The 5,000-nt window shown below is 58.2% G+C and overlaps 2 non-coding genes across 2 annotated transcripts in view; both read left to right on the top strand.

The window, feature by feature from the left end:
• The first annotated feature begins 3,962 nt into the window (after positions 1 to 3,962).
• Positions 3,963 to 4,116, top strand: LOC144193182 (5.8S ribosomal RNA). Its single transcript, XR_013325656.1, has one exon. It is a non-coding gene; the product is annotated as a 5.8S ribosomal RNA (ribosomal RNA).
• A 454-nt stretch (positions 4,117 to 4,570) lies between these two features.
• The window catches only part of LOC144193184 (28S ribosomal RNA), a 4,795-nt gene continuing 4,365 nt past the window's right edge, over positions 4,571 to 5,000 (top strand). The window contains exon 1 of the ribosomal RNA XR_013325658.1: positions 4,571 to 5,000. This exon is cut by the window's right edge and continues 4,365 nt beyond it. This is a non-coding gene — a ribosomal RNA (28S ribosomal RNA).

Genomic DNA, 5,000 nt, shown 5'->3' with positions numbered 1-5,000 from the left:
TCACCCCTAGGTACGGGTCGCTGCTTGGGCAACAGCGTCGCCGATGGAAGAAATTACGGGTCGCTGCTTGGGCAACAGCGTCGCCGTCGGAGAAATGAACTCTACGGGTCCGCTGCTGGGGCACAGCGGTCGCCGGTGGTGAAAAAAAAATGAAAGGAGTACGGGTCGCTGATGGGGCACAGCGTTCACCGTTACTCGAAATGAACTCGAAAGCCACGGGGTGCTGAAGAGGGCACAGCGCAAACCCCGATTGGCGACCGCGTGGGGACGGCTCGCGCGTCCGTGTTCCCGGCGATAACGGTGAGGTTTCTGGTGCGTGCGACCGGCGATTGACCGGAGGCTAAGGTACTGCGGGTGGTGGACCCCACTCGTCCAAGGCCCCTCCGCGTCAGGGCTGACCATCGTCACTGTCACTGCATCCGCTCCGGGGCTCGTGCGTGCGAGTGGGCGTTCTCGGTCAAAGAGGTATAGTGAAAGTGTGAGGGGCGGCTGTTCGAGCCGTGTACCGAACAACGGAGAGGTTTCTGGCGCGTGCGATCGGCGATTGGCCGGAGGCTAAGGTACTGCGGGTGGTGGACCCCACTCGTCCAAGGCCCCTCCGCGTCAGGGCTGACCATCGTCGCTGTCACTGCAACCGGACGGTCACGGTCCGTGCGGTCGTCTCGCTCTCTTAAAGAGCAGTGCGACAAGACGGGCCAGGGTATAGTGCTTGCAAAGCCGGGATAACGGTGAGGACATAGTGCGTGCGACCGGTGATTGGCCGGAGGCTAAGGTACTGCGGGTGGTAGACCCCACTCGTCCAAGGCCCCTCCGCGTCAGGACTGACCATCGTACTTTATCTGCATCCGCCTCGGTCGCGTGGGTGCGGCTTGGCACGTATGACCACGTCACGCTAAAGACAACGGGGGCAGTGGAACTGAACGTGCGCAGCATAACGAAAGCCGGGATAACGGTGAGGACATAGTGCGTGCGACCGGTGATTGGCCGGAGGCTAAGGTACTGCGGGTGGTAGACCCCACTCGTCCAAGGCCCCTCCGCGTCAGGACTGACCATCGTCACTTTATCTGCATCCGCCTCGGCCTAGTATGTAATGTGGCGGTCGTCTCGCCCGTGTCTTCTGTCGGCAGGGTATAGTCGTGTGGAGGGATGGCTCGTGCGAGCTCGTGGACTGAACAACGGAGAGGTTTCTGGCGCGTGCGATCGGCGATTGACCGGAGGCTAAGGTACTGCGGGTGGTAGACCCCACTCGTCCAAGGCCCCTCCGCGTCAGGGCTGACCATCGTGCTGTCACTGCAACCGGACGGTCCCCCGCGAGCGCGTTTCGTCTCGCTCTGGCCAATTGGAGAGCCGTGACAACAAGAGCGATGCGTCTGACTCATTCGAGGTCACGGATAACGGTGAGGACACGGTGCGTGCGACCGGTGATTGGCCGGAGGCTAAGGTACTGCGGGTGGTAGACCCCACTCGTCCAAGGCCCCTCCGCGTCAGGACTGACCATCGTCACTGTCTCTGCATCCGCCCGGCTGAGTTTGTTCAGCGGTCGTCTCGTTCACGTTCCACACAACCGCGCGTCGGTTTGGGATAGCTGGGTCGGCGAGACGCCGAGAGAAGAGAGTGCGTTCGAAACTGGATAACGGTGAGGACTGGTGCGTGCGACCGGTGATTGGCCGGAGGCTAAGGTACTGCGGGTGGTAGACCCCACTCGTCCAAGGCCCCTCCGCGTCAGGACTGACCATCGTCACCTTATCTGCATCCGCCCGGTGGGGATCTGCACCGTCGACCCAAGCATGAAAACCCTCGTGTCGGTTCGGGCGAGAAAAAAGAGTTCAAGGGAAAAAGGCAACGATTTCACCATTCGAGTTCATGTGGAGGACAAAAAGAGGACAAAATGGAAACGAAATGACCATGAGTTCATCGATGGAAATGAGGACAATACTGACGAATATGGAGAGTTCTAAAATTTTGCCAAATGACACCGATGGTTGACGAGAATCCCTAAGCCACGGGGTGGGATACAAACCTGAACTAAAGACCTGCCATAGTCCGGTTTTTTTCCCAAAAAGGGCGCATGTGGACGGAGGGCACACATGGAAACCTAACCACCAGCCGAGCCATTGCCGGAGGAAATATAACGAGATGCCAAATACCATAGCCTTTGGGACAAAGCCGATTCTTGGAGGACAACAAAAATGAGACATGGTACTTGGTGAAGCACCGGACATATGGAGCCACAGGGGCCAGAAAAGAGCCGATAGTACAGGGCAAGATGTGATGTGACGGTAACGGACATGTGTTAATGATGGTGGACATGTGTTACGAGATGAAATGCTTGGAAATCACGTAAAGAACCGATGCGTGAATGAAAATGAAAACAGATCATGTTGGGACCAGGTTGGGAACCCCTCCACAGTCTGCGACAAAAAAGCTTCCCGTGTGGGATTATTCCGGTAATAAGAAGGGAGTCAGGTGCCCGGTACCTGTACGCCACTATGAAGGCCTCTGGTGGTTGTACGCTGGTTTAAAGACTCGATTTACCCCCGCCTTGACAAATCGAGCGCCACAAAAAGTTGCGCCGTAAAAGGGCCCTGACTTTCCTTGTTGGTTCGGGTTGGCATCGCCGGGGCTTGTGAGATAAGTGCCTATTCTAGGGGGATGGAGTACACAATCTCTACGACCTCTTTGGTGCCTCTGGGTGGTTCAGGCCCGTGGGAAAAGCCTCAGAGCCGCTTCCTTGAGGAGCCGCGGGTGACTCACGGGTTACGTCATCGCCTGGAGGTGTCGGGAGTTCTTTGTTTTGTTTTGCGAAAAACCCCCGTCACGAGAAACTGTGCTTCTTCTCGGTTTGTTACGGTTGCACGCAGGTGCCGCCGGCCGTTCCCACAGTTTTCTCGTCGTGTCACCGGGCTGCTTGCGGCTATCGGTAGATGCACTGTGCACGTCTCCCTGCCACGAAAGGAAGGAGTGAAGGAAGGTTGGCAAATAACCGAATCGATCGCGTGACAAGGTACAGGGCGATCGCACGTATTGACGTGAGGCATAACGAGAGGGGGTTGGGCCTAGGGCCGGCCCCGGAGGTATCCGTCCCTGTCGATTCTCTCTCTGGGTTGACGCGCAAGAGCACGGGCATGGCAGTCCGCGCGTGCGTCCCCGGGCTAGTCTCCGGCAGCGGCGTTCCGCCTCTTAGGGTAGTCGGGCGCCGAATCCCTCCCTCTCGCCCGGACCGGACTTTCGAAGGCTCATGTAGATGGCACTTATAGACGTGTCGGGGCCCGAGAAACAATGGTCCCGCACCGCCGAGGCCGGAATGGTTACAGTTTACTGTAACCGCTATAGTCAACGTAAAGGGGTGCACGTTGCCCGTCTCTGATGCGATGAAGGTTCGGGAAGATCGATTCGATGGACGGTGGTCGAGCCCGGATCCATTACGGCGACCACCACGGACAAGGTACCCGGTTCCGCTTTTGCTCGTCTGGCGCGTGCCAACAAAACGGGGGTATATGGGTTGCCACCCGGCCCGGTCTTGTGCTACGCTCGGAGTGTTCTGGGGTTCGGGAGCCGTGGGAAAAGCCTCAGAGCCGCTTCCTTGAGGAGCCGCGGGTGACTCACGGTGCTACGTCACCGCATTCCTCCGAGGACAGTAGTTACGCCGGATCACCGGTCCCATTACCTGGCCTTCGGCGACATCTCAACGCTCACCCCTTGGGCCCCACTTTACCCAAGTCGGGATGAACCTAGGATGGGGGGAGCTCTTGATCGACCCTAGGCCCCACCGCCTAACTCAGCCAAATCAGGGGTGGATAAACCGTGCCCGCCTTGGGAGCAATAGACCTTCCGATGCTTTGCCAACTCAGGTGTTGCGATCTTGAAAGGTGTCTCCGGGCATCACTGCTCTACATGGGTGGCCGGGCAGCGGGGGGCTGACCCGGGCGGCCGCCTGGAGATGTCGGGAGGCACCTGTAGACAACTCTCAGCGGTGGATCACTCGGCTCGTGCGTCGATGAAGAACGCAGCTAGCTGCGAGAATTAATGTGAATTGCAGGACACATTGATCATCGACACTTTGAACGCAACTCGCGGCCCCGGGTCCCTCCCGGGGCCACGTCTGTCTGAGCGTCGCCTGACATTCAATCGGGCCCGACCGCGGCGGTGAGGGGCGGCACCGTTCCGCGGCGTGGCCCGCGACTGGGGATGCAAGATCGGGGAAAGTGTTATGCCAGCACGCACCCCGACCCCCTAAGTAAAGCCAGATACGGGGCTCGTCCATGCCCGTACAGAGAAGTGGTCGAGAGAGCGAGATTTCGGGGAACATGCATATGTGAGCGAGGCATGTCGTTGAGATCCACAAAGACCTCACAGTCCGCGGTCACGAGGCGGTCATTTGGATAGTAACCACCGACCCGTGAGTGTCCCTCCGCAAAATGGACTGGATCCGAGGCAAAAACAACACGGACCGAAGGCGCCGGCGCGTGGTGCGCGGACACCCGCGTCGGCAGGGCGATAACCGAAAAAAATGAAATAAAAGGATCTCCTCCCCGAATCTCAATCGATCGAACCGCGGCTTTTATGGTTCCGACCTCAGATCAGACGGGGCTACCCGCTGAATTTAAGCATATTACTAAGCGGAGGAAAAGAAACTAACTAGGATTCCCCTAGTAGCGGCGAGCGAAGCGGGAAAAGCCCAGCGCTGAATCCGCTGCCCCTGGCAGGCAGTGGAAATGTGGCGTAAGAAAGGTACCACTCACTTTGCGCCCCGAAGGGCCTGAGTCCTTCTGATGGAGGCTCAATCCCGTGGACGGTGTGAGGCCGGTAGCGGTTCACGGGTCGCCCGAGATGGTACCTTTCCGGAGTCGGGTTGTTTGTGAATGCAGCCCAAAGCAGGTGGTAAACTCCATCTAAGGCTAAATACAGGCACGAGACCGATAGTCAACAAGTACCGTAAGGGAAAGTTGAAAAGAACTTTGAAGAGAGAGTTCAACAGGGCGTGAAACCGCTGAGAGGTA

Source organism: Stigmatopora nigra, unplaced genomic scaffold (assembly GCF_051989575.1).
Source record: "Stigmatopora nigra isolate UIUO_SnigA unplaced genomic scaffold, RoL_Snig_1.1 HiC_scaffold_159, whole genome shotgun sequence".
Lineage (NCBI taxonomy): Eukaryota > Metazoa > Chordata > Actinopteri > Syngnathiformes > Syngnathidae > Stigmatopora > Stigmatopora nigra.
The sequence above is the reverse complement of the archived record's forward strand: the minus strand, read 5'-3'. Positions and strand labels throughout refer to the sequence as shown.